This window comes from Cynocephalus volans, chromosome 14 (genome assembly GCF_027409185.1).
Source record: "Cynocephalus volans isolate mCynVol1 chromosome 14, mCynVol1.pri, whole genome shotgun sequence".
NCBI lineage: Eukaryota > Metazoa > Chordata > Mammalia > Dermoptera > Cynocephalidae > Cynocephalus > Cynocephalus volans.
Window position 1 is genome coordinate 23799067 of NC_084473.1, and position 26528 is coordinate 23825594.

Below are 26528 nucleotides of genomic sequence, written 5' to 3' on the forward strand. Positions count from 1 at the left end.
GACTTGCTTAGTGGCCCAAAATAAAGATAAAATTCTAAAAAATAGTATTGCTGTCAGAAAATCTGTTAGGTCATATATATATGTAGACATATATACACACAGGCATAAATACATACATACTGTAGAAAATATAGTATTGTGTGGATTATTTCTTATAAATGGTATATTTGTATAGTTTGGCAATATGATTTTTTCTCTGTAACATGTTTGGAGTTAGTATGTATAGATCTGTGTGTTGTTTTTTAGTTTCTGCATTAAATTTTGTACTGCAGATAGTTGATAATTTTAAAAATTACAGAAAGTGAAGAAAGGAGAAGCTTTGTATGTGCCTTCTCATGCAGAAGTGGAATTGCTGAGTCATATGGTATATGCATTTTAAATATGTTTTATTGTGGAAAATTTCAAACATATGCCAAGGTAGACAAAATAGAATGATGAACACCTACTTAACTTCAACAATTATCAGTCCAGTGCCAATCTTGTTTTATCTATAGTCCCAACCACTTTCTACCCTCTCATACTTTGAAACACATCCAGACATCATGTCATTTGATCTGTAAATATTTCATTATGTGTCTGGGAAAGATAAGGTCTTCTCTTTTTTTTTAGAAAGAAAACATGAATAATCACTACCATTATACATAAGAATTAACAATAATTATTTAATATCACTAAATATTCAGTCAGTGTTAAAAGTTTCAATTGTTTTAATGTCAAAAACATATTTGATCCACATTTTTACTGTTTTATTCGTTTGAATTTGGTTCTAAATAAGGTTCATGTTGTGATTCGTTGATATTCCTTTTTATTTTATTTTTTTAAATTTTAATTTATCAATATACAATGTTGTTGATTTTCGTGTCCCTTTACCAGATATGCCTTTTTAAAAAAGTCTCTTAATTTATTTTACCACCCACCCCCCGTTTCTATCTCTCTGTCTTCCACTCTATTTTTTTTTTAAATTCTTGCAGTATATTGATTGAAGAGAGGGTTGTTTGTTCTGAAAACTTTACCACAGTCTGGCTCTTGCTTATTGTATCCTCATGGCATTGTTTAACATGTTTTCTGTTCTTTGTAATTCCTGTAAATTTTTAGTTGGGTGTAGAGGTTTGAGGAAATTCAGTTTTGATTTCTTTTCTCTTTGTCAAGAGTACTTTATAGGAAGCATTGTGTTCTTCTGTGAGGAGGCGCACAGTGATGTATTCATTTTTTGATTTGGAAGATATTGCCAGATTGTTTGTCAGAACTGTTGTTTCAACCTTTACCTCTATCATTAGTATTTAAGAGTACCATTTCACATACTTACGAACTCTTATCATCAAGTTTTAAACTTTTTCGTATCTGACTAGTGGAAAATATCTTTATGTCTTTAATGTTCATTTTCCTAATTACTAGTGAGCTTGATTATTTTTCCTGCTTTTTAGGATCATTTGTATTTTCTCTGATAGGAATTCCCTATTAAACATATCCTTTGTCCCTTTCCTATTAGATGTTGAATATTTTTCTTATTGATTTGTAGATTTTCTTTACATATTTTGAATACTTATCCTTTTTTGTATTATGGGATGTCAAATATTTTCTCTTAAGTTATGGTTAGTCTCTCATTTTGATCATGTTGTCCACTGATATACAGAAATAAAAATTTTAGAAAGTCAAATTTGTCAATCTTTTCTTTTATATCTTATGTGTACCTTTTACTTTATTTGAGAAAGGCTTCTTTGCCTGGAGGCATAAAAGTATTCACTTATACTTTTAAAAAAATTGTTGTTAAAAACACATAAATGAAATTTACCATCTTAACCATTTTTAAGCACACTTCAGTAGTGTGAAATTTATTCAAATTGTTGTACAGCAGATCTCCAGAACTTTTTTCATCTTGCAAAACAAACTCTGTACTCACTAAACAACAACTCCCCATTTCTCCCTTCCCCCTCACTTATACTTTTTTCCTAATAACTTGAGATCTAATTTTCACCTTTTAGGTATTTAATCCACCTGACATTTTCTTCTTTTTGGTGGTATGGGATGTAAAGGTCATTAATTTTTATTCAAATAGTTTTCCAGTTTTCCCAACACCATTTATTGAATAGTCTGTCTAATGCCAGATGCATCCTTTGTATATATTAAGGTCCCATATTTACAGGTATCTGTTTCTACAATTTCTGTTCTGTTCCATTAATGTATTTTTGTATTCATATGTTATTACCACCTAATTCCAGTTACTATAGCATAAAAATACTGTTTGCTATCTGATGGTACAAATAATCCTGCTTTATTCTTTTTCAAAATGGTCTTTGCTATTTATATTTATATGTATATGCATATATGTGTATTTTCTCTGTATTTCTAATCAACTGCACAAGAGGTGTGAAAAATTCTATTAGGATGTTATTTGGAGGTATATATATATTAATTTGGGGAGAATTAATATGTATATTGACTGTTTCTCCATTTATATCATAGAGTTTTTTTCTTCTGGAGACTTCTACTTGAAGACCTTATACACATCTTACAGAGTTTATTATTCCTAGGTGATTTTTATTTTTGTTTCTTCTGCGATGGGATAATTCTCATTTTTAAAAAAATTGTAGTCTATTCCTTCCTCATTCTAATTTCCGCTTACTCTATTTTATTTTATATATTCATAGCATTTATCACCTTATACTAAATTAAATAATTTACCTATTTATTATGTTTGTTATTATTACCTATCATCCTCACACTGTCCCCTAACCTAGAAAGATAAAGATCCATCTTTTATTTCTTAACATCATACTGAGCAGTTATATTAATTCTACTAGTGTTTCACCCAATTCTTTTTGAGTTTTTAGGGATAGATATTCATATTATATGCAAATAACCTATTGGAGGTGTTTTTCTTTCCAGAATTAATGTTTTGTTTTATTTTTCTTGATTTATTACATTGGCTAGGGCTTCTAGTACTGTGTTGAATAGTACAAGTGATTTTCCTCCTCATCGTCTTGTTCTTGAATAATATTTTATTCCTAAATATAATGTTTACCATGGGTTTCTGAAAGGTTTTAACAAAGTACAGAAGTTCTTTTTTGTTTCTAACTTGCTAAGAGTTTTTATTTTTGGATTTTGAATTTTATTGGTGGGAAAAGTCACATCAGTTGTCTCTAGGTGAGTTTTCACCATTCTGTAGATGACACCACCAAGAGGTGGGAAAGTTGAACAGATAGAGCTAGCTTGTGGCTTCGGCCAGCCACCAAAAAAAAAGAAGAAGAAGAAAGTTGAATAGATAGTGGTTGCTACGGAAGAGCAGTTGAGCAGAGCTTTTGGGCACTCTTACAAGGGTGTAGAGACTATTAGAATTCAGAGTTATCAAGGCAGCTAGAGCTTAAGTGGCCAACATGCTGAGCAGACAATCAGAGAGAAATGAGTTCAGAAGTCTGAAACCATATTTCCCCTGGAAGTTGTTACAGCTTAGTAACATCACAAGCTAATAGGCAGAAAAGTTGAGCAGAAAGTGACTGCTAAGAGTCTGAGAAGCTAAGCAAAGTTTTCAGCAACCTCATGGTGCTAGAGATAGATGAGTCCTGGTAAATACCCTAGGTTTTCAGCAGAAATCTCTGAACAAGTGCATCCTAGCGTTAAGAGTGAACCAAAAGTAGACCAGGTCTTAATAAGATTGAAAATGAGCTTCAAATTAGCTTGATCTCTGATTGGATTTGCTCCCACTGCCAACTAAAACTAAAGAAACTCTTCTATTGAAGATAATATTCACATCCTCTACAATTTTTATGACACAGTGACTGACATTCAATCCCCAGATTCCAGGCATGCCAAGAGTCAGAAACAACAGAACAAACAGATATAGAAACAGACACATATGATCGGATGTGGACTTCAGTGAAAAATGTTGTGCCACTTCCTTCATCTCTCCTTTGTTTCTAATGAGAAATCTGCTGTCATTTAAATAGTTTTCTCCCATAGGTAAAACGTTGTTTCTCTCTCACTGTTTTCATTCCTTTTTCTATGTCTTTAGTTTTCAGAAGTTTAACTATGATATGCCTTGGTGTGGATTGCCTTGGGTTTATCCTGTTATGGTTTACTTAGCTTCTTGAATCTGTAAATTTATGTGTTTTGCCAAACTTGGGAAGTTATTAGCCTTTATTTCTTGGAGTAAAGCCCTACCCTCTTTTTTCTCTGCTTTTGGGACTCTGATGACATGGAAGATAGATCTTTTATTATAGTCACACAGGTCCTGAGGTTCCATTTATTTGTTTGCAGTTTATTTTCACTCTTTTGGTTAGACTTATAGTTTCCATTGTTCTGTCTTCCAGTTCAGTGATTCTTTCCTCTGTTTCATTCTTTCTATTGTTGCACCCATCCATTGAGTCTTTTATTTCAGTTATTGTGTATTTCAGTTCTGAAATTTCCGTTTGGTTATTCTTTATATCTTTTCTTTCTTTGCTGTATCTATATCTTCTTCATATCTTTCTTTTTGAGACTCTTCTTTTTAAGTGTGTATGTAACTGCTCCTTGAGTCATTTTTATGATGACCGCTTAAAAATCTTTTTCAGATAATTTTAACATCTCTGTCATCTTGGTATTGGCATCTATGGATTGTCTTTTTTCATTCAGTTTGAGGTATTCCTGGTTTTTGGTATGATGAGTGATTTTCATTTGTTACCTGGACATTTTGGGTATTATATTCTGAGACTGAGGATCTTATTTAAATGTTCTGTTTTAGCTGTCTTCCTTTGGCACTTTCCCAGTATGAGAAGTGCCTCATTACTGGACCATGGGGATAGAAGTCCAGGGTCCCCACTTTTCCTCTTTTGAAGCTCAGGTTGGGGGGAGATTTCTCATTATTGCTGGTCATGCATTGGAGTTCTGGCCTCCACTGACTCATCCTTGGTCAGCAGGAGCAGGAATACCTCATTACTGTTCCCCACATGGCATCCACAGTGGGATGGTCTGTATGCGGTGGGGAAAGGCCTGACTCAGCACTAGGCCTCATTTGACACCAGCGTATGGCAGAGAGGGAGAGGGGTACCTTGTTACTGCCAGGTGGAAGTCCAAACTCTCCGTGTATTCTTCACTGATACCATGGGTATGTAGGTCTCATTATCACTAGGCAGGGACTAGATCCCTACCAGCCTTCTCTGATACCACTGTCATAGGTGTATTTGAGTGCCCTATTGTAGCCTGAGGAGGGTGGAAAACTAGGCTCCCCACTTGACTTTTGCTGGTGGGGGTGGGACCACAGTTTTGTGTGTGTGTGTGTGTGTGATGTTTCACTAAATGTAACAGCTTTTGTATAGATTGTTTCTTACCTGATCCGTTGGTTAGAGAGAGCAGGATTTTGTTTAGTTTGGTGTTTTGGTGGGTCTGGTCCTGTTGGTGTTTCTAGGCCGCCTGCTTCTTCAGCTCCAGGTCTCACTACTATGTCATTGTCCCTGGATCCTGAGATTCGTGCCTGATCTACCTTTTCTTCTCCTTCAGAGTCTTCTTATGTGTGTTATATGTAATGTTTAGGGCTTTAGTTTTACCTAAAGGGAAAAATAGGGAAAAGTACATCTATTCCACCTTCCCAGAAGTAGAAGTTGTCAAGTACTTTTATTTTTTAATTGTTTAGTTTTCATGATAATTAAAACTTTCTTTAAGTCTATTTGCCATATGCTTGATTGAGTCACTGTGGCTCATTTTTAGGACTTTTAAATTTTTTAAAATGAAAGTGTGGCTCGTCATCTAGAAATGGAAGTTTTGGAATTAATCTTTTATTTATTTTTTTTTAGTTTATCAATATATAATATAGTTGATTTTTGTGTCCCTTTACCAATTCCTCCTTTTCCTCCCTCCCTCTGGAGTTAATCTTTTAGTCTTGAGAATTATTTTGTAGAAAGAGAGATAATTTTCTATATTCCATTTTATTAAAAATACACACATAAAATCTCTAGTTTTTATTTGCTTCAAGAGGTACATTCCAGTGTAGTTTATGTGTTAATTATACATATCATAATGAATTAAAAATTGTGCTTTAAATGTATTACATTTATTTACTGATTCCTCCCATTTTCTAAAGTAGATTGCATTAACTTCATGTGATTGATCCAAGTAGATCCAACTGACTGTCATATTGTTTTCCTAATTTCAGATTCCCTTTACAACTACGTCAGAGAATGAATTAATCTCCTAAGAAATCACTAAATACTACTCTGAAGGGTTTCAAATAAACGGAGTAAGTGTAATATCATCTTAAATATTACCTAGATATTTATAGTGAATTCCCAATTTGGGCCTACTGTGCCAGGCAACAAGCTGGACACTGGGAAGAACATCTTCACTTTTATTTTGGTCTATGCCTGCAGTAGTTTTCAATTCCTTTGGGATCAGGGACTTCTTTGAGGGACTTCTTAAAGCTATAGATCTTTTCACAGACCTTCACACATATCCAGTCAGAGGTTGAAAGACCTGCTGAAATTCCCTGGAGTTCACAGACCCTGGGTAATCCTCTGCTTTGTAGTTTTTAAGACATTTTTACATGCTTTGTTACTCTTTTAATTAAATATCACAACCCTGTGAATTAGTGGCAGGTATTGATATTTTATAATGAAGAAACTGCTGCTCAAAATGGTATGTGACTTGTCCAGTAACACAGCTGTCAAATTGAAGACTTTTCCAAGTTGTAGTAATTCCTTCAGAGAGTATCAACATTTTTAAAGGTTCTTGCTTCTTAATGTCAAATTGTACTGTAGTAAGGTTGTGTCAACCTTTCCTCACTGACAGCAAGTGAGCAAGCCTGTTCCACCACATAATCACATTGAGTGTTCTGCCACCCCAGTGTTTGCTAAATTGATATGTACACAATGGTATTTCATTTTAAGTTTTTTTTTTTGTAGTATTTAAGGTCCTCTATTCACTTATCCATTGGAGTCTTACCAATTTCTGTATCATTTTGTATAGATTTTTAATATATTTAGAATATTAACTTTGACAAGTTTTTTTGCAAATACATTCCCCTTTCTATTTGCCTTTTCATTTTATGTTTTTAAGTATACAAGTTTCAAAATGTTCAAGTATTCAGATCTAGTATGTCCTCTAATTTTTTTAATGTAGAAATTTCCAAACATTTGACATGTTCCCGTGAATGCAAACACATAAATTCACACTTTTTTTTAATGTAATAGGAATCTAAAAGATTAAAAAAGCAATTGTTATTTAAGTTCAGTTATTTGAGTTCTTTTTGTCATATGTTTATTGACTGTTGGTCTTTCAACTACTCTGAATATTTTAAAACTAATCTTTCATAATTCTTGGAAATGATATGTGATTCCCATATATAATGCATTTATCTGCCTGTACTAATGTTCCTTTGATCTAATTCTCTATCACTGCATAATTATCATATTGTTTTAATATTATCGTAGCTTTAAAGTCTTCTTTTATAGTTTTTCACAAATGTTTTTCTTGCTCTTCTTTCCTATTCTTACAGATTAACTTTAGAATATATTCATCGAGTTAAAAAGTAAACATACAAAGGATTTTAATTAGAATTGCATTGAGTTAAAGATTCATTTGGGGGAAGAATTGACATCTCTGTATTATTATATCTTTCTGGGTGTCTTATATTGCTGTTCATTTCCTCCAGCCTTTGCTATACTTTTTTTAATGTTTCTTCTACACATAACACAACTTGGAATTAAAGATCTTCTCTATCTCTATCCTCTTGGGGACTTTTCTTATACTCTCTGGTTCCTAGGAGCCTTCCTGGTCCTTTCACTAGAAGGCTGGGGTTTCTTTCTCTCAGACTCTTAGGGTTCTCCTCTTCCACTTTTGCACTGTTTTGCCCTATTGGGGCCCTTCTTACTGAAGCAGTAAGGGAAAAAAAAGAGAAAAATACATAGTGAAGATTCCCTTCATATTCTTCATAATATCCTGGCCCCTTTTCCAGTTTCTCAGAACAAAAGGATGGGTTTCTCTTAGACTTTTAGGTGTCCTGCCTCAGTAGTACAGCTTCATGACTTGGACTGGCTTTGAGGCAAGGTCAGCAGAGGAAAAAACAAAAACAAAAAGAAAAGGAACTAGGAACTCCACTCCTACCGCCCCAACTCACATATTTTTTTCAGCTCACAGATACCTGTTTTACTCCAGCTAAAAAGAGGGTTTTTTTCTTGGAGTTTTTGCTGTATATGCCTGCTGCCTAATTCTGGAATTCTGGGACTGTTTGCCCTCAGGTCAAAGCAGTAGATAAAGGAAGGACTTTTTTAAAAAATAGTAAACTCACTGTCATGTTGGTGGTTCTTCATGTTTTGATTTTCCTCCCCAATGTGCCTGCCATTGTTACTTTTCAGAGTTTTTAGTTGTAATCAATGAGGGGGATAGGCTGTAATGGGCTTAATCCATCTTGGCCCTCACTGAAAATCAAGTTATTTCATTTTGAAAATAATTATTGTTTTTATTTTCCAAAAATTCTAATTGCTCCTTATTGCGTTTTAAGAACAGATTTTTCTTATGGATATATTGACCTCTTGAATCTCTCTCAGGGTTAGAGTTAAGAACTTTTTTTTCTTTTCGTTACCTTACTGTATTTTCTTTGGGTCATTGTGCCTCTGCTTTTTTACCTTAGTGCCTCTCTTGGTTTTTATTAAGTGACTGGTGATTCTTGGCTGTTCTTCTTAAAGTATTTTCAAATAAAGGTTGAAATCAATGGTTGTCCAACTTGAATGTGTATAAAAATCACCTGGAGACCCAGTTAACATGCAGATTCCTGGCCCCATTCACAAAAATCTGATTGAGTAAGTTTGGGGTAGGGCACATGAACATCTTAGATGATTCTTATGCTGGTAGTTTGATGAAACCTTGAAATCTTGGTAGCTGGTGTAATTCTGTAAAGGCCAGTATTCCCCTTCATGAAACGTTGTCTTATCCACTGAATATCATGGCTGGCCATAGGACTGCAATAAGCTTCCCACTTGCTTTGGTGAGTGGGAGGTAGGTTTCCCTGTACTTGCACAGACAAGTCAATTTCTGCTATAGGGAAGGAATTTTTCTGCAGGGAGAGTTCTGATTAGTTCTAAGTTATCATCCTTTTTTTTTTTCTTCCCCCTCCATTGAGATTATCCCTAGCCTGCTGTAATTTCCATTTCAAAGTTCACACTGTAAGCCCTTGGACAAAAACTTTAGACTCATAAATAAGTGCTAGGGCCAGCACTTATATACCAGAAGAATTGTACTGGCCATCTTTGGTAGTTTTTCACTAAGTTTTTCTGTGGTCTTCCCTCACCCCCAGTCCCTCCTGACATGAGGTGGTTAATAGGGAAAAGAGGCAGATGAATGGGCTCAGTCTGCCGTCTTCAACTGAAAGTCCACTGTTAATCTCAAAGTGATGTTGCTTTCTAATGTGCCAAGAAGTGTTTCTATTTAATTCTCACATAAAGTAATCATCGTAACATCTGTAGCAGGACCACAGCACACTCATACTCAGGTGTACAGAGAAAATGTAGCTTCTTTATTTTTCTATAACTCATCTCTTCCTTTTGATGAACCATAGTCACTGGATACCTGGGGAACAAGTACCAGACTTACTCTAGTCTGGTAAAGTAGGTCTTATCCAATCAAATTGATCTCTTTGGATATTTCTGTCTCTCTTTGGGTACTACTCTGTAAATATCGTCTCTTCCCTCACACCTTCCCACAGTGCAATCCAGACTTATGGGTCGGGTTTATGTGGCGTGTGTCCTTCTGGAAGAGGAATGGTGTGCCAAGACCCTCAGTCTATGTGATATGTTCTCTGGTTTCTCATTGGTCTCTCATTTAAAGTGTCTTGGTTGGGTTACTCCCTGGAATTGTGACCACTCAGGTGTTACCAGTACTGTCCTTGGGTAAAACAGAACTAGTTTACAAGTGATATTACTTGAGATCAGTTCTACGGTGCATTGTCCATCTTCCCTGGTTTCAGGGATAGCCTGAGGTCTGGCTCAGTCTTTCAACTGGCCTCCCTAGCCAGGTGGTCTCTCTTCCAGGCCTCTCCTATAGAGTTACTTGCTCCTATCAGGGTGGCCTCTTCTGGCAAACCCACCATCCAGCACCTTTAATTACCTTTCCTGTCTACTTTAGAGCACGTAGGAATTTCCCAGTGCCTCCCGTAGCACATGGAAGATAAGGGAGATGCCAGAGCTGATCTCACATTCTTCCTCAAGCTCACTGTGCTTCTGTGCATATACTTTGGTATGGCCATCAGATTGGAAGTGTGTGAATGTGTATGTGCGGGCATACACATGCGTATATGGCAGGAGACCCTCCTGAAAGGCAGTGGCTTTGCACAATCTTGGTGGGAAGCAGAGCAGAAGCCATTTCAACTCCCAGATTTCCTCACTCTATCAGACATTCCTTTCCTTCTGCAGCCTTTACATGGAGAAGGCAATAGGAGTATTGGTCACTTGCATCTGCTTTCTCTGTCCTACTTTCTTATCCCACAATCCCACAATTCTTTGGCCATAATCAATAGTTTGGGGCTTTAATTTACACTTTCTCTTGGTTGTATCATCCTTTCTATCCTGGGTAGCAGGCCTCGTGTTCTACCTGTCATGAGCAGAAGGGATGTCTGTTCTAAACTGGAAGAAACTATAATTCGACACGTTCTTTTTTTTTTTTTTCACTGTTCAGTAGCTCCATCTTTATTAGGTAATATTGATTTCTCCCAAATACAGTATTTTTATACCCATTTTCTTTAACATAACCACAGTGTGTCATTAGGGTATATGCTACATCCTGAATAAAAACATGCAGCAAATATAGTACAGAGAAAACAAATAAATCATATTATCAGCTTTCCTCTGCTCTATGGCTGGCCATAGTTTGAGTAATTTCATTAGGCTGTTAGCTTTAAATCAATAAAGACTAAGAGAAGACTTATTCAGTGATAGGTACAATTCTTCAAAACATGCAGTGTTTGCAATGACAAAAATTTGGTGCCTTCAGGATTCTAGGCTTAGATTTTTTTTGCTGTGTCTCACACATGACTTAAAATACTGCCAACTACTTGCTGACAGCTATTAAGGTTTAGAATGTGATAAAGAACACAGTGGAATGGAACCACTAAGTGGTATTTAAGGTCCACTGTTGATGTGTTGAGCAGTATTAATACTATTTTTAAAAAATTTTTAATTAAACAGTTTCTTTGGAGCCATTTTAGAGTTCTAGGTCTAGTTTCTTAAAAAATTTTTTTTATTGGAACATAGTTGATTGTGCATATCTCTGGGGTACAGCGTTAAAAAACATCTATGTGTAATATGTGATTGTCAAATCAGGATAATTAGTATATTCAACAAATGCAATGTAATCGTTTTTCATGGCCCTTTACCAATTCCTCCCTTGCCTCCGTCCCCCTCCCCCTTTCCCATCTCTGGAAACCTCATTTCTGTTCTCTCCTTTTGGAAGTTCAATGTATTATTATGATTATTGTATCTTTCTTTCTTTGTTCTTTTTTAAAATTTGTTTATTTTTTAATTCCCATATATGAGTGAGGACGTGTGGTATTTCTGTGCCTGGCTTATTTTACTTAACATGATTTTCTCTAAGTTCATCCATGTAGCTGCGAATGGCAGTATTTCATTCTTTTTTATGGTAGAGTAGAGTATTCCATTGTGTAAATATGCCACATTTTCCTTATCCAGTTGTCCAATGATGGACATTTAGGTTGGTTCCAAGTCTTGGCTATTGTAATTAAAACTGCAGTAAACATGGAAATGCAGGTATCTCTTCAACATGATGATTTCATTCCTTTGGGTATATACTCAGCAGTGGAATTGCTGGATTGTATGGCAGTTCTACCTGTAGTTGTTTGAGGAACTTCCATACTGTTTTCTACAATGGCTCTAATCTGCAGTACCACCAACAGTGTAGGAGGGTTCCTCTTTCTCTGTATCCTCTTCAGCATTTCTTATTCTCCATTTTTTTGATAATAAAAAAATGGGGTGAGGTGATAGCTCAGTGTGGTTTTGATTTGCGTTTCCTGATGCTGAGTGATGTTGAGCATTTTTTCATGTGTGTGTTGGTCATTTGTATCCTTTCTTTGAGAAATGCCTATTCACCTACTTTGCCCATTTTTTAATCGGGTTATTTGTTTTTTTACTGTTAAGTTGTTTGAGTTCCTTATACATTCTGAATATTAATCCTTTGGCTGCATAGTTTGCAGATATTTTCTTCCACTCTAGGTTGTCTTTTCACTCTGTTAATTGTTTCTCTTGCTGTACAGAAGCTTTTTAGTTTGTTATAATCCCATTTGTTTATTTTTCCTTTTGTTGCCTATTCTTTTGGGGTCATATTCATAAAGTCTTTGGCCATTCCTACTTCCTGAATTGTTTCCCCTATGTTTTCTTTTAGGAGTTTTATAGTTTCAGGCCTTATATTTAAGTCTTCAATCCATTTTGAGTTGATTTTGGTATATGGCGAGAGGTACAGATCTAGTTTCATTCTTCTACATATGGATGTCCGGTTTTCCTAGCACCATTTATTGAAGAGACAGTCTTTTCCCCAATGTATGTTCTTGGTGCCTTTGTTGAAGATCAGTTGGCTGTAGGTTTGTTTGTTGATTTTGGGGTTCTCTATTTTCCATTTGTCCAAATATCTGTTTTTATGCCAGTACTGTGCTGTTTTGATTACTATAGCTTTGCAGTATAGTTTGAAATCAGTTAGTGTTATGCCTCTGGCTTTATTTTTCGTTGTTGTTCAGGATTGCATTGGGTATTCGGCGTCTTTTGTTGTTCCATATGAATGTTAGGATTGTTTTTTCCATTTCTGTGAAGAACAACACTTTCAGTCTTGGTCAGGAAATATTATTGTTTTTTAAAAAAAATTCTTCTTTGGGAAAACCAGACTTTCAAGATGTTTATCATATGTCAAAATCCTTTCTTTAATTCATAAGGTGAATATTAACTATTTCTTTCTCTTTTAATTTCTTAACTTCACTAAGGTAATGGGTGCTACTCACAGAATACTAGGGAAGTCAGTGAGAGGAAATGCAAATGAATAAATGCTATCAATTACTGTTTCATAATCATTAGAGTATGTCTACCCTCATTCCTCTTCTTTTTCAAAATTTCCTTGGCTATTCTTACTTTTACTCTTTTAATTGTAATAGAGATGCTTATGATTACATTTCTATTTTGGTTGTTTTTTGGGGTCTTTTAAAAATTTAATTCACTTTAATTTACACGTACTGATTGTACATTTTTATGTGGCACAGAGTTATAGTTTAATGTATTTATACAGTGGGTGATTATCAACTCAAGGTAAGCATATTCGTCAGTGCAAAAATATATCATTTTTTGTGATGAGAACATTTGAGCTCTTCTAGCAGTTTGAAAATATACAATAAATTATTTTTAATTATTGATGCCTAGCCCTACAGTACACCACTAGGACTTATTTTTTCCTACCTAGCTGTAATTTTGTATCCATTAACCTACCTCTCCCTATCCCCCATCCGCTCTCCCCTTTCCAGCCTCTAAGAACCAGAATTCTAATTTCTACTTATAAAAACTCAACTTTTTTTTTTTTTGCTCCCACATATGATTGAGAGTATTTATCTTTTTGTGTCTGACTTATTTTACTTAACATAATGTCTTAAAGGCTCAATCATGTTGTCACAAATGACAGGACTTCATTCTTTTTCATGGCTGAGTAGTATTCCACTGTGTGTGTGTGTGTGATACTATATACTATACACACATGCACACACCCCACATTTTCTTTATCTCTTCATGTGTCAGTGGACACCTAGGTTGATTCATATCTTGGCTATTGTGAGTAGTGCTGCAGTAAATGTGGAGGTACAGATATCTCCTCACTATGCTAATTTCCTTTCCTTTAGATAAATCCTAGCAGTGGGATTGCTGGATTATATGGTAGCACTATTATTAGTTTTTTGCAGAACTTCCATACTGTTTTCCATAATGGATGTACTAATTTACATTCCTACCAGCAGTATAGTGTTTCCTTTTCTCCACATCCTCGCCAGCATTTGTTATTTTTTGTCTTTTTGATAATACTGATTCTAACTAGGATGAGATGATATCTCATTGTTGTTTTGATTTGGCATTTCCTTGATGATTAGTGATGTTAGCAGTTTTTCATACACCTGTTTATCATTTGAATGTCTTCTGGTGAGAAGTATCTACTCAGGTCATTAACCCATTTTTTAATTGTATTATGTGTTTTTTGCTGTTGAGTTAAGTTCCTTGTATATTCTGGATATTAATCCCCTGTTGGATGAATGGTTTATGCATATTTTTTCCCATTCAGCCAGTTGCCTCTTTGCTCTGTTGTTCCCTTTGCTGTGCAGAAGCTTTTTAATTTAATGTAATCCCATTAGTCTAATTTTGCATTTGTTACCTGTGCTTTAGAAGTCTTCTCCATAAAATTTTTGCTCAGACCAATGTCTTAAAGTGTTTTCCTATGTTTTCTTTAGTAGTTTTATACTTTCAGGTCTTAAATTTAAGGCTTCAATCCATTTGGAGTTGATTTTGGTATATAGTGAGAGATAGGGGTCTTGTTTCATTCATTTGCATGTGGATGTCCAGTTTTTTTCCCAGCTCTGTTTACTGAAGAGGCTGTCTTTTCTGCAGTGTATGTTCTTGGTGCCTCTATCAAAAATCAGTTGGCTGTAGATATGTGTATTTATTTCTGGTTTCTCTGTTCTATTCAGTGTCTGTTTTTTATGCCAGTACCACACTGTTTTGATTACTATAGCTTTATAGTATATTTTGAAGCCAGGTATTGTAATGCCTCCAGCTTTGTTCTTTTTGCTCAGGGTTGCTTTGGCTATTTATGGTTATGTTTCTGATATATACTGTAGTTTTATTTATTTTATATTAAGAAGACTATAATTTTGGGATCACTTTTTGTCTTAATTATTAGTATTCCCAAACAGGAAGACAGCATGTGTGCCTCTGTTTTTTCAAATCTTCTTAAAATATTTATTAATAAGGTTTTGTAGAATCTTAAAAATATTGGTCTCACATTCTTTTTAGGTAATGGTTTTTCTTTCTAATTTTTTTGTGTTTAAGAGAGGAAAATCCAGCAACTCAGTTCCTTCAGCTTTGTGCCTCTTCCCTGTGTGTTCCCATAGCACTTTATTAGTCTTTTGTAGAATTTCTCATATGTGTGTTTAGTGGACTGTGATCAGCTCAAGGCAGGGAATCAGGTATTTCTTGTCCTATTTGCCTTAGCTCAAATTTGTGGTCATGATAGGCATGGGTGAATCAGCAGTTCCTATACTCCTTTTTTGATTTATTTTTCTTTCTAGTACTTATCATGTTCTAACATACTATATTATTTACTTGTTTTGTCAGCCTCATCCCACAAAATTATAAATGCCTTAAAGGCAGTGATTTTTAATTGTTTTGCTTATTCCTAACCTACAAGAGTACCCAGCACAAAGGTGATCAGTGAGTATTTGTTGAATGATTAATTAGGGAATTGTTAAAATTGAGATAATTGCCTAAATTATACCATGTGATTTATAAAATGCTGTAAATATAAACTTCTGGTAAGGAAAAGAATTTGTAATGTAATCAGAAAGAGGTAGAATTTAAAAGCTAAGAAGACCTTAATATAATTTAATTCTATCCCATTTTGTGAAATAAGCAAGAGGTGAAATGGTTTGGTTTAAGCACAGAGTCAAGTTAATTGTGGAAATGGAACAGAATTTAGAATATATTTCCCCCTGGCGACTGGCCAGTATGGGAATCTGAACCCTTGACCTTGGTGTTACAAGGCTGCGCTCTAACCAACTAAGCCAACCAGCCAGCAAGAAGTCTTGAGTACAATAGTGTCATCTGGATGTGTGGTAAGCAAGGTATACGATTGTGGTTAGGAAAAAGCATAGGTCTGTAATTGACAGCTCTAGGCAAGTTCCCTGATCTTTCTGTTTCCTCCTCTGCAAACTAGAAATAATTGTACCTTTCTTATAGAATGTTCTGAGACATCTATGATATAAAGCATATTAACTCTTACCACACTGCCTGGCACATAGTAAAGGCTCAATAAAGGTTGGCATTCATTATTACTATTTGGAATATTTTTCATCTGTAGTTTGTGAATGTGAAGGTTCTTCATCTTTTGCTGGGGTTTAAAAAAAAAAACAGTTTATAGGGACTGGCCCGTTAGCTCAATTGGTTAGAGTGCAGTGTTATAACAGCAGGTTTAAGGGTTCTGATCCCAGTCCGGCCAGCTTCCAAAACAAACAAACAAACATACAAACAAAACAGTTTAGGCCGAGCCTGTGGCACACTCAGGAGAGTGTGGCGCTGGGAGCGCAGCGCTGCTCCCGCCGTGGGTTCGGATCCTATAAAGGAATGGCCAGTGCACTCACTGGCTGAGTGCCGGTCACGAAAAAAAAGACAAAAAAAAAAAAAAAACAAAACAGTTTATAGAGGCCAGGCTATCTTCTAATCCTCCTTTTATTCGCTCCAGTGTGCCGTGCTGCCCAGTTCTTTGAATTGTTGCATCTGTTCTTCTCTTGGCCTAAAGAACCCTTGAGCCTGCCATCTTTGCTCAATTAACATCTACTTATCTTTCAGGTCTCTTCTTATTTTCTTCATTTTTTTAACTTTTATTTTGAGAATTTCGAATGTGATAAATGCCTATGTATTCATTACCCAGCATCAATAGCTGTCAGCATTACATCTCTTTATATATCAGAGAAGCTTTTCTTGATATCCCAGAATCTTTTCTTGATACCTTTTATGTTTTTCTTCATAGCACATTAAGGCAATTTGCAATTGTGTTTTTAATATCTCTCTTCCCTATTAGATTGAAATCTCCATAAAGGCATGAGTTTTATTTGTTTTTTCTATTGTGATACATCTAGTGTCTTACACAGTACATGAAACTTGATAGGTTCTCACATATCAAATAAATGAATTATTTAATAACTGAAAAGTTTGCTAAGAGGTTTGAAATGAGGAATATTTGATGAAAACATTTTGAGAAACAAAGGTCGAGAAGAATGACTCGATCACCTTTATATTAACAGTATAGCTACTGTCTTAGGGCCAAATTCATATACTTACTAAGCAACTTTGTGCTCTTAATTTGGCCTTTCCAAGTGGGCTTCTGTGTTGGAAAGCAAATTTATTGACCTCCTGATGAGAATATTGGTTAAGTTTATAAGATATGGTCTGTTGTAAATGCCTATGTTAGCTTCTGATAATCTCTCCTGGATAAGGTAAAGTGATCCATTGAGGTACTAGATGTATGGTACTGAGAGATCAAGCAACCCTGATGGGTCTGTGGAGATGTCATAATCTTGAAGCTCTTGCCCAGCCATCAGCCTGTCTGTTGTTACTAGAGCTTCATTTGATGAAATTCAAAAAAACCATTTTTCTTCTCAGATTGCTATCCTCCCCTAATTTTTTTGGTACTGTTTTGAAGCAGTAACCATGGTTACTAGTAGAGGCTCCTTGGGAGCTAAAAACATCAGTCAGTTTCACAGCTGGAAGCAGAGTGATCTAGATAAAAGCATAAGAATACAGCTTACTGAGGTTTTTTCCCCTCTTATAACTGAGTTCTTTCATTAGGGAGCACTTTGCATGAAGTGAAAATGTTCTTTGTTCCCACTAAAGTGGACAACATTCTAATTTAAATCAATGGTACATTAGCACGTGGCTTCTTTTTAGAGTGTGGAAAAGGGAGGTAATACTACCACTCACCTGTCCTCCACCTGAACCTACCTGTCTCCATCCTCTTCTTTCTTGTTTCTATTTCCTTACCTAGGCCAATGGTGAGTGATAATAATACTGACATTTGGGACTCAGGATGGATAAGGTTATGAAGCTGTAGCTTTGGATTGATGGGGGAGAAAAGGAATGAAGGAGCATTAAAAGCTTGATACAGTGGTACCAGAAATATATTTGCCAGGAGTATTTGCCAGGAAGAGTCAAGGACTAGCTCTTGTCAGAGTGCCAGAATAAGTGATTTCTAGAATTAAAACTTGGCAGCAGTCATCGTCTTGATGATGGCATTGTTGAGAAGGGAAAGGAAACCTATATTTATTAAGCATCTAGTATGATTGAATACCTACATAGGTACTTTTTACTATATCATGCTCTCTCTTATACTAGGCTGAAAGTATTCTGAGAAATTTAAAATGACATAATTTTTTTCTTTTTAATAGTTTTCTATTCTGAAATTATACCACCTTAGCTTATAGAGCTGGTTTATATCAAGTTGTTTCTTTATGTGATCTAAGATCAGGGTTTGGCAAACTACAACCTATGGGCCAAATCTGTCCTGAAGCCTGTTTCTTTTATATAAACTTTTACTGGAATACAGCCACACTGCCCATTAGTTTATGTATAGTCTGTGCCTGCTTTTACACTTGGACAGCAGAGTTGAGTAGTTGTGACAGAGACCCTGCAAAACCTAAAATATTTACTATCTGGCACTTTATAGAAAAGTTTGCCAGCCCCTGACCTGAGCAGACTGGGTCAATCCATCTTGGACTGGATATGGGAATGGTTGTATTGGGTGGAAGCATACTCTTAGATTATACTGCTTGTGGACGTTAGAATAGTGGCAGCATAAAAGGAGGGTGCAGGGGATGTGAATGAGAGTAATGGGTCTTGTGGGCCCTTCTTTATCATAAGTCCAAACTCAGACTGTGAAAAGAAACTCTAAATGTAAACATTGCGGTTTTTTAATTTTTATTTTTTTGCCATTTTCTATTTCTACATGCATGCCTATGTCCATACTCCCACACGGACTTACTCTAATTCTGTTACTCATTCATATAACTACATGAATATAGACTTAAGTATTTTAACTGGAAGTAACTTTGGAGATCATGTGCTCCAACATTCTTATCTTACACGTGGCAAAAACTGAGTCTATTAGAAGTTGTCATCTGCCTGGTGTCACAAAAGTAGGTTAGGGGCAAGTCCTGGGAGTAAAGATTGATCTTTCGAGTTCCCATTGTCCTACATGCAGACATTCACATATAAAGTCTGCCTTGAAAGACCTTAGAAAACTGAAGGAACAGCTGAAGAGGAGAGAACATGAAATCTAGATTCTTATTTAACTCTGCTACTAACATCTTTGCAGGTTTTAGGAAGTGCACTATTCTTTGATAAACAGGAATAAGAATCTAAAGATAAACTAGGATTATAAGGATTACTGTAGACTAAGATTCAGGTTTTGGTTCATTTCCTGGTCCCTTTTCGCAGTGTAATTCATGTGAGGGAAATGTGCAGTTATTCAAGTAAACACAGTGCTATGTTCACAATCCTTAAGTAATTTTTAAGTGGAACATTGAAGAATCCAGAATTCATGTTCCTGTAAGTAGGTTTAAAACATACTTTTCTTTTGTGAACAAACTAATTTATAATAAAAAATGCTTAATTTGTGATTTGATAACTTAAGAAAAGCAAAAATTAGATAGACTTTAACTAAAAGACAAAAGGAATATACCAGTAGTTATAGCCATGTTACTTTTATATTACTTTTATATTGCTGTCACAATTGGGACAAAGTCATTATTTTCCTCAAATTCAGTATTAGAAAGGCCTCTCCCTTTATTGCATCAGAAAATAATCACAGAATTTCTGCTCACTGGTTCCCTGGAGACCCATTTCAGACAAGAGAAATCCTAAGAGAAGCTTGCATAAAAGACATACATTGGAAACCAGACTACAAGAGCAGATATTAGCATCCTTTTGCTTATTCTGCAGATGATTTATAAAGCCTTAACACCACTATTCCTTGCCTGTTTTTAATTAACCTCTAAAGAATTGTGTAATTGTTCTTTCTTTCCCTCCCTGTGGTAAGTCAGGCCCCTCAACTTTCTATCCTTTTACATTTGAAAAATGTTTTAATTTTTTTTCTTAAGAATATAAATAATGAACAAATTCATGTTGTAGCTGAACATACTTAACCAGTCTTATTTATAAATTAGGATACGATGAGACCATATTCCACTTTTAAAATACGTGATTGATATTTAATCTTTCAGAAACTTGAGCCATTGTAGTAATTCACTTGCTCATATTTAATTTTGTATTTTTGTTGAAGTTCTGTCTCCAAATGGATTGTCCACATGAAGAGAATTGAATGAATCAAATATTTGCTTAAATTTGGGATTCTAATATTTTCATTACAATTGATTCGTTAGAATTGAGATTGACATTATGTAATCATAATGGTTTGGTAATCACTAGTCTGGAACTCTGATTTACCAATATAGTTTAACTATCTAAGCTAGCTAGCACTTTTTAGTTTTTCTTTCTTTCTTTTCCCTTCTTACTTTGGTTTAGATACTTTTCAGTTTTTCAAAACCAAGTTTCTCTTTTCATCTCTTCCTCTTTACTGTTGTTTGAAATTTAAATTAAATATAATTTGTGTTAAAAAATCAAAGGAATTAGTTACAAAGTACTGCTTTGTTTTCAAACTTATTAAAACACCTCCAATTTATTGAATTCTATTTAAATTTACAGAATATAGAGTTCTAACTTGAGTTCCATGGATCACTTCAGAGGGTCTTTAAACTCTCCTGATATTTTATATAAAATTTTGACCATTTGGGCATTTTTTGGAGTTGATGTGTCTGTAGCTTTTACTGGAGTCTCAAATCTGTCCATCACCTAAAAAACATTTTTAGAGGGCCTCTGAAGCATCGTATCTTCTAAAAGAATATTTAAGGTAAGTTTGCTTTGCTTTCTAGGATCACTAAATTATAGAATCTTGGAGTGTCCAGCCTACATTTTTACAGATGAAGAGAAATGGAAGCTCCTAGAAGATAAGTCATTTACCCAAGGATATTGTAGTTTAACCCTTGTTAAATTAGCAGGGGACCCAGTGGGGCTCATGTGGTATTCTGATTGATTTCTTAGGGCCTTTTTAGCCTGCCAGCCTCTGCACAGGGGTTGTTGAGCTTTTAACTTGGCAGGAAGATATTTGTATTTGAATACAAATCTTTTATGGGCACTCTAGAGATCTCTAATAATTAGCCCCAATTATTTCCCTCTTAGAGGGAGTATATATGGAGGCCAATCCCAGAGGAAAATCTCCTAGTCTTCATTAAAAAAATTTGTCTTTGACAGTGTCCATGTTGAAGTAGACTTTTAGGAGCAAGACCCTGAGATTTCAAACTACAGGAATCTCAGGCCTGTAAACATTTCTTTCATTCATTTAACAAATATTTATTGTGTGCCTACCATGGAGATGTAGTTTTACTGGTTGATAAAGAATACTTGTGGAAAATTATGATTGCATTCATTTAATAATATCATCAGTTTTTTAAACATTGTCACACACACAAAAAATCATCAGTTTAATTAATGTTGGAAAGTGTTTTTCTTTCTAATCACTAACCCATAAAAGAAAATGCCATGTAGTAATACTGACAACAATTTTTATAAAATAGTCCTTAGCATGCTAGTTTCACAGAGTCATGAAATATTGTAAATTCTCAGACTACTGGGAATTAAGGAAATCCTTTTATTGAAATAACAGTACCATAGCAAAAAAAAAGCCAGTTTTCATTTTATTTACATTTTGTATTATCTGATTGAGATTTAAGTATTGTGCTTAAGTTAGTGATTTTTTTTAATGCTTCAATTTAGAGGTTATATTTCACGTTGTGAGCATAGATCCTGAATTTTTATATTATTTGATAACAAGATAGCGTTGTTATAAGTGTAAAAGCTGCAGCAAATTAATTGAAAGTATCTTTAAATGAATTTCAATTTTAATTGCTTTTCATATATACTTAAGATGATGTCAGAATAAGGATTTTATGATTTAATGTGCTGTTACATTTCAAAAAACTAAAGATTAATGCCATTTTGTAATATCCATGTTATGTGGTATGCTTGAGAATTATGAACTGTGAGATTTTGTGTGTATCTTTCCAATCCCAGTTAATCCATTTGACTTCTCAAACTGGAAAAAGTTTCTTTAATATTCTACATCCTATTTTAAGATTTCTTAGCTCATGCTTTATAATTATATCATATATCATAATATTAACATTATATTATATCGTTATATCATATTAACAATGTAATATTAATATTCTGTTTGTTTTTCTATACTATGCTTTTATTTGTGTTTTCACTTTATATGTTTAGAGTATGTAATTGGTTTCCAAGGGTCAATATATGATGAACAATGTTTTAGCTGTAGGAAGTAGGGTTCAGTTCAGTTACATGTTCATCCTCTGCACTCCCATGAATAGAATCCTGAGCTTATAACCTTATGATATTTATCACATTATTTTGATTGTCTCTTTTCTCAACTAAACCTCCCCCAAGTCCTTGAGGACAAAGAAGTTGGCTAGATCAACTCTGAGTCCTCAGAATGTAGCATACAGCAGACACTCGAATATTTTTTAAATGAGTGAATTGATTGAGGACCATAAGGACCTTTCTTTGGGTCCCCTATAGTCACTTAAACAAGACTTTAAACTGTGGAATACTGTATTAGGGTTCTCTAGAAAAACAGAATCAATAGGGGGTGTGTTTGTATGTGTATGTGTGCATTTATATATACATAAGAGAGAGACGGACAGAGAGACAGAGAAGGCTGGCAAGTCTGAAATTTGTAGAGCAGGCCATAGGCTGGAGACCCAGAAAAGAGTCTTCAGGCAGAATTTCCTTTTCCTTGGGTGACCTTAGTCTTTTTCTCTTAAAGCCTTCAACTAATTGGATGAGGCCCATCATTATGGAAGAACATCTGCTTTACTCAAAGTCTACTGTTTTAAATTGGAATCTTATCTAAAAAATACCTTCACAGCAACATCTAGACTGGTGTTTGACCGATACCTGAGCACAGTGGCTTTGTTGACACATAAAATTCACCGTCATAGGTACCAAGGAAGTGATTAATTTCAGTGGGGAAAAAGATTCCTCAGCATTCTCATAAATGAAATCAGGAATGAAGAAATTGAAATTAGTATAAGGGATAGTAATAAGTTAAGATAAAGAAACATGCATGGCTATGAGCAGGAATATTTTGGTATGTTAGAATCTTATATTTAAGTGCAGAGTGAAAAAAGATTAAAGCATATGAACAAATATCACACAATACATAAATTGGGAAATTTTCAAGGAACAATGATCAGAATGGGGTGAACTTAGGAAAGTATTCTTAAAATATGTGAATTTTGATCAAAACTGAAGGTGTACATGTTATGTATATACAGAGAGTTGGCGGATAACTCCAGTAAGTAGAATACCAAAGGACTTATGAGAGGCTTGGAGAAGGAATGGCAGGGAAAAATTGAAAGAAGGCCTCGAATATACGTTTTAAAATTGTTTAGCTAGGCAATTAAAAAGAAAAAAAGAAACTTCTGAAAGTTAACTAGGAGAGAAATGATTAAATGAAAGCAAGCCAGCCAGCCTGCCTACCTGCCTTCCTTCCTTTCTTCCTACATTTCCTAAAGATATGATTTTGCATGTATGATGGACTAGAGTGGTTATTATTGTCCAAGCACAGGAGATGAGGACCTGGACAAAGATTTATAAACAGAAAGAAAATAGAGGATCCAGATCTCTCAGAGACAGCTGAAGGAACTGACAGAACTTTGTGATTTAACATTGGAGACAAATAGAGAAGATATATTAATTTTGCCTAAATTGGCAGTCTGGTACTATGAGAGTGATGTTAATTTGGACAATGACATGGAAATTTACAAAGTGGGTGAGTGGAATATGATGAACGATGTACACATATGACTCATTGGATATTCCATAGGGTAAAAGTTATATTATTGTATCCCAGTGTACTTGGTACTCAGGCATAAAATATGGCGCCTTCATATTTAGGAATTTTATTCTACTTGGTGAAATCAGCATACTTTTATTACAAACTTTATAGTCCAAAATTTCATATTTTAAGATATCAGGTTTATCAAATAAATGGTAAATCATTTCTAACTACCAAATGTGTAATCAGTATCAACTTTGACAAAGACAGTGTAGAAGTTCAAAGTGGGGGATAGTTAAGACTTATTTTCTGGGAAGGATTTATGAGGGTTGTCAGATTTAGGCGGTTATGGAAAGGATTTGAGAAAAGCTTCATTTACATAGTGGGGCTAATGGAACAAGCAGAAAGCCCCACAAGTTGGAGGCTTAGCTATGGCTTAAATGTGCTGTATGTTTTTATAAAACTGTCAGCCCTTTTACCTTTTTATTATTATGATTAATTATTTTTATATGCCTGACCTTAGTGCTGTTATTTAAATCACAGCCCTGGTGACCTGAAACTGTAGCTTCAGCCAGTTTTATAATTTACCTTTTTCTCTTACTTCCCATTCCCTTCTTTAGTTCTACCGATCTCAGATATCCATGAAAGTATTGGACACTTCTTGAGGGTAGCATTGAGATTATCTGTTTTTATTTCCCATTCATCTTTCTTTATTTTGTCATTACACTGTGTATTCCCTTGTTTTCATTACTTTGCTTTGCCCATAGTTCTAACAGTGGCATTAATTGGGATATTCCTCAGTCTAGAGCCACATATTCCTGTTATTCCTGTACTCTGCTCGAGCCTACCTATTCTTGCTTTCTTTCCAGCTAGGGAGGAGCTTCTTTCAGTGACCGTATTTCTTCCTGTGCTTGCTTCTTAAGCCTCATCTTAATTTTTCACCAAACCTTTATTACCTCTTACTATTATTACTCCCATGGTAAATCTCTTCTTTGGATTGCATTTATACAGTTTTTATAATATGCATAGCACTTAAATTAGTGAAATAAAACTGCATTTGTTTTGTGTAACTCAGGTAATATTCTGTACCTCAGCTTTCATCAGGTCAAACTGGTTTTCTCTTCGAGCAGGCCGTGTTTTCAAGGTTTCAATACATGTACTGTCATGCAGTATGGTAGCAATGTCTAGTATTGTTAGAATTTAACACTTATGAAGTTACTGGAGAATGGAATGTTTAAAATATGCATACAGTTTACGTGGAAGACTTTCCATAATAACTTCTTCAATAAGTTCTCTACATAATCAAGACAATATATTTTGGTTAATAAATAAAAAATAAGTAGGGTTAATTGAAAATTTTAAGTTATTCTCTATAAAATATTTTCTCTAATCTCCTTAATCATTTTATAAAAATGTATTGCTCTTCATTAAAAAGTAGATGTAAAGACATCGTTTAGTATGTTAATGTGAACCAAGTTGTAGCATGTACCCAAACTAAGACATGAAATTTTACTAATGCTTCAGAAACTCCTTGTATAAACCTCTCTCAACTCATCCCTCTGCTTGCACCTCCCCCACAGGTGTAAACACTGTTGAATTTTGTGACTGCTCTTCTCTTGATTTTTATTTTTTATTTTTTTAAATTATTTTATTTTATTTTGTGACCGGTAAGGGGATTGTAACCTTTGGCGTGGTGTCGCCCGCACTGCGCTCAGCCAGTGAGCACACCGGCCATCCCTATATAGGATCCGAACCTGTGGCCTCGGCGCTCCCAGCGCCTCACTCTCCTGAGTGAGCCACAGGGTCGGCCCTCTCTTGATTTTTAAAAATAACTTTTACTGCATATATCTCTGTACTTATATAATCTATTTATTTATTTTTCAACTTTATAAAAAACGATGTGTGTGTTCTTCTAAGATCTGCCTTTAAGTTTTTTAAAGTTCCTAAGATTCATTTATATTATCTGTAGGACATTTATTTTCATGACTCTGTACTGTTCTGCTATGAATATGTGATAACTTGTTCTATTGTTGATTGACACACTTGGTTTTGTTTTTTCTACTATGAACAACACTGCAATAAGTATTTTTATATGTGTCTTGTGGTGTACATGTGCAAAAGCATCTTTACCTAGGAATAAAATTGCTGGCTCATGCGTTATGTGCAAATTCAATTTCAGATAATGTTAAATTATTTTCCATTTTGGTTAGTAGAAGAGAGTGGCTAGATGTACACTAAAAATTTCCTCTTCTTCCTGGGCACAGAGTTGGGTTGTATATTCGTCCTCCCTTGCATCAGAATTGGCCATTTAAATGCGTTCTAGCCAGTAGCATGTGAGTGGAAGTATTGTATGCCACAAAAACCTGCCATGCATGATCATCCAGTTTCTCTTTTCCCATCTTTTGGCCAAGTTTTGTTTCTTCAGTACCAATATTTCACCTTTTCCTCCCTGTTACTGTGCTGGCTAGACATGTACAGTGTTGAATAGAGGTGCTGATTAAATAGGCGTCCTTGTCTTGTTTCTAATTTTAAAGTGAATGCTTCAAATATTTCACAGTTGTCTACAATATTTTCTGTGTTCTTTAATACCCTTTAGAAAGTAAGGAGGTTCTCTTTAAGATTTTTAAAAAAAATTTATCAGGAATGTTGAATTTAATCAAATGCTTTATGAGTAACTAGTGAAATGATCATTTGGGTTTTCTGTTTTGATCTGTTAATTTTGTGAAAATTTATCTCTTCATAATGTTAAATCACACTCATATTCCTAGCATAAACTCAGCTTGATCAAGAGATATATGGATCTTTTTGTTCATTGCCACATTCAGTTTGCCAATGAAAGTATCTTTCACTATCTA

The 26528-nt window shown here is 34.8% G+C and overlaps 1 protein-coding gene across 12 annotated transcripts in view; it reads left to right on the forward strand.

Moving 5' to 3' along the window:
- Positions 1–26528, forward strand: part of NCOA1 (nuclear receptor coactivator 1) — a 256917-nt gene that overhangs the window by 83204 nt on the left and 147185 nt on the right. For 9 of the 12 annotated variants that reach the window (XM_063077723.1, XM_063077726.1, XM_063077722.1 and 6 more), the window contains one exon: positions 6125–6208. The exons of the other annotated variants lie outside the window; for them this stretch is intronic. The gene's annotated coding sequence lies outside the window, so the exon portion shown is untranslated. The remainder of the gene's footprint in view (positions 1–6124; positions 6209–26528) is intronic. 12 annotated transcript variants of the gene reach the window in all.